Genomic DNA, 4,260 nt, shown 5'->3' on the forward strand with positions numbered 1-4,260 from the left:
AGCTATGATGATGTGGACTATGTGAGAAAACGTTCAAGATATGCTGGCATTTCTAACTTTCTCTGTGGCATATCAACTTATATGTAACTATAACTGAATTCAGTGCATAGATGTCTTGAATCTATGTACTTGAATAGTGATTTTGTCAGAGTTGATACACTCCTGCTTTACTGTTTTACAAAAAGATTGAACTTTGGCGCTTGTGCAAAGCGCCTAATCCCATTTGGCTCTAGTAGAGCGTATATAGATGTCTTTAATATGCTATTAATGTTATTAATATGCTGGCAGATTCTTTTTGTCTTTTTTTATGGTGATGGAGAGTGTTTTCTCAAATGGTTTAAGTTGCATAATTTACATCAGCTTTCTATCAAACCATTTTGTGACCCTTCTTCTGCTCCACAGAATGTCATCTAGAAAGAGACAGAAGAACTAAGCTGATCCCTTATAACAACGTTGTATTGGTTTGCAGTGACAAGTGGTCAAAGGGAACAAGTGGTCCTAAATTTTGCCTGAAAAAATTCCCCTCACGGCATTACAGAACCCCTGTTGTCAACAGGGTTTTGGGTTTTCCCTTTAATTTGCCACTCTGTGTTTCACTTCAGATTTTATTTTACAAGTTCATTTTGCCCAGTAAAGACATGTGACACCTGGTGAGGACACACTGTTATTTACATGCGTAGTGATAGTCCATTTTAGCATCCCGGCTCAAAAGTCTGACCTTCTTGTTGAAAGCATCAAAGAATGTTTAACAAGTGATGCAGACATGCTCATTCATGTCACAACATAATAAATCTAACTCACCAGCAAGATGTTGTTTCAGCACAAATCTTCTGTCACTTTGGGACCTGTTCTCTATTAAAATAAAAGCCACTGTTCAAATAAACTCAGTGCACAAGTCCAGGCCTGGTGTTCCCAACATTCACAGGCAAGAACTATTCCCATGAAGATGAATGTTTTTGTCTGATCTAATAATAAACGTTTATATCAAGAGTTGGAATTTGATTAAGTTCTCAAAAGTCACATCCATTTTCTTTGTTTCTTTCAAATCAACACAACAATATTCAATCAGAAAAAGAAGAAATGAGGATTTTTAATTTCTGTCCAGGCCCTCCTGACCTCATAATAAAGAGGATCAGCTGAACTTTCGCTTGGCACCATCTAAAACCTACTGATGGACGAGCCTGGCAGCAATCACAGCAGGTTACTCAGCCTTGGCTTTGGGTCATTGTGAAAACATAATACTAGCGTGCATACACCCACCCTGTCACTTAAATGCATATGCCAGTTAAAAAGAACACACATGACTGCAAAAACAAACACACATTCAATTCACACACACACACTGTCACTGCAAGCACACATCCACACATAAACTATTCATGCACAGAGAGAGGGACATGAAGAGCTTTTTCACTTAGATCAGAGCACTGAAAGATGCACCGTGCATGCTAAAGCCAATGTACAGATGGTGCGCCAGACACCAGCTGTATGTTTGGATAAGAATAGAATTGCATGACTCCGAAATGGCACCTTTTTACTTCACATCTGTTTACTTTGAAAGTGTATCTCTTGCATTCTTGCACATGAGTTGGTGACTTCATCACTACCCTCAGGGCACAGAATAAATAAATGAGTCAGGACACTCCACAGGATTTCTCTCTGCACGCAAGCAGCAACTGGTAAGGGAGGGTCTACACTTGACCACAGACTTGCGGTCTTATCTGGTCCGGGTATATCTTAAGGTTCCTAAGAAAACATTAAGCCTATGTACAGTCAAAAGTAATTACTATAATAACTATAATTACAATAGGCAGGCTAGCAACTCCAAATGTGGTCCCTTTGTGTGGGTTTTTCAGTCACTGCAGAAAAAGGAAATAAAATCTTCTAAACACATTCTTACCTGCAGGTCAGATATTTATTGATTAACTCTTTGCTAATTGTCTAATTCTTTGAAGAAACACTTTTCCCCCTCATGTTATGTCAAACTTAAACCCTATAACCCTGTGTCATAAGGATTGTTTCCTTACCTTTTGTTATGTTTTCATAATAATCATTTGAACATTTAGTGAATACAAAACTGAAAGAAAAAAAAAACAAAAAAAAACTTAAGATTCAAAGACACACAAGATCTTGTTAAGATTATACAACGTAGATATAGGATATATTTTTATTTTCCGCCAGCATCAGAGTGATCCAGCAATAGCTGAACACTCATGGATAACAAACACATACTGGTAATGGATAATTCAACATGCTTTCAACTCTGTAAATTTGCAAGAATGTTAAATTCAAAGTAAAGCAGAAATACGTATGCTTTCTGAGTCACATTACAAGACATTCTTAACCATTCTGCCATGCATGACTTAGTAAAAAGAAGTTTCAAAATCTTGGAAAATGAGCAGTGTGAACTGCTCCGAGACGTTGGGGACGTGTCTGCTCAAGACGCTGATTGGCTGATCTCAGACCAGCTCAAATGAACCACACTATTGAAGATATGCACCTAAATCACTGCTCCATTTACACACACCCCCTCAGTGGTCAAACAATCAACATTGCTGCCACTGCTAATTATGGCACCGGCAACTAAAACAAGTGAATATCATCAAAGTTGAAGGCTGCTGGTCTCAACAGGGATTTTACGACCGACCCAAGAATTTGTTGACCAAGGACATTAACATCTGGCCAGATATCAGGTTTCATGATATTCATATGTACCTAATTTCTTCACGAGGAAAATTCACAAGGCAAAGGCTGAAGGCATTTGAAGGAATGGACGCCTGGCTGTACTTCAAAGCAGGATTAAAGAAAATTAAGTTGACAAAGACCCCAATTGACAATCTAGTTGTACACGGTCAAGTTCGTATTAAATAATTTCATAAAGATTTTATTATAGGATTATAAGTGTCTCAATGTGTTTCATAAATGAATGGTTAAGATACCCATTACTTACTTCAATGTGATGTTGGCATTTGACTTCAATAATAAACTTCATTTGAAGTTCTTTGTGGCAAACTTTAAACATTAAGTCCCTTTCTGCACAAATTTCATTGACAGGATACAACTGTAAATGTTACTCATCAGTTGTCATGACTAGCTCACATCTAATCCTCATCCACAATGGAGACCAAGAAGAGAGTTATTGGAAATAATGAATAACCCATCTAGGTTTGCCAAAATATTTTACAAAATTACTTTTTAATCAGAAATCCAACATATTGATCACAAAGTGTTGCAAATTGACATTTTGAAGTCTGGATTCCAGTTGTCTCTATGAATTGCAACAATCCATTTAACTCTCTTATCAAAAGTAATAAATTAAAAAAAAGAAAAAAACTCTTCTTGCTGAATTTGTTGGCACAGTCAATTGCTCTTTCGACAGTTTTTTTCCCCGACATTTTTCCAACTCTTCAAAAAGTCTACAGTTGTCAAGACGCCTGTCTTTTTTCCACTCATGTTTCAAGCAGATACTGTCTGACACACAGTTTGTTGTTTATTCAGTTATCTAAATTCTTTTTACCTGGACTTGTGTAGGCTACCTGGACAAATGTAGGCTATACAAACTTTAATGGACTGGAATCTGCAACTTAAATATTACTTCACAAGGTAGCTGAATTTTCATGAAATTCTCCATGCTGGCAAATGTCGATCGCCATGGCAACTTGTACCTTACCAGTCAGCATCATCCACTGATAGCTACAGGCAGGTTTTAAGTATGACTAGAATCAACAGTGGAGGGAGGCGATGAGAGTATTTCCTCAGTGAAAGAAGGGTAATGAAGGGTACTTTTTATAACTTCAACTTCAATAAAATTTGTAGATGGTCTGAGCCTCACAAAGAGTATCAGACAAATTTTGGCTCTTCGGAAATTTTCCAAATACATTTAAATCAGCAGAAGTTGCTAAACAGAAGGTGAGGTCACATCTCAACAAAATTTGAATCTATCAAAACCAAACTTAGAACTGGACTGCATTTAAAAGAACACAAAAAAATATGTTCCAGTTGACTAGCAGAATGTTCTGTAATGAGCATTAATGTGTTTTTTTTTTCTAAAAGCTGTTAATAACTTTGTAATAAAGAAATAATTCTGGTATCTGGTCATACAGTGGGAGTTCCCAAGATAGAGACATGTCATGTCAAGAATGGACTCTTGGCTTCGTCAGAGGTCTGCACTTTCTGAGTACATTTCAAGAAGGCACCCCTCATTCCACAAAGTATGTGTAAAAATGGCAAAATTTAAATTTTGTTTTGAGAAGGTTTATT

This window comes from Odontesthes bonariensis, chromosome 12, assembly GCF_027942865.1.
Source record: "Odontesthes bonariensis isolate fOdoBon6 chromosome 12, fOdoBon6.hap1, whole genome shotgun sequence".
Lineage (NCBI taxonomy): Eukaryota > Metazoa > Chordata > Actinopteri > Atheriniformes > Atherinopsidae > Odontesthes > Odontesthes bonariensis.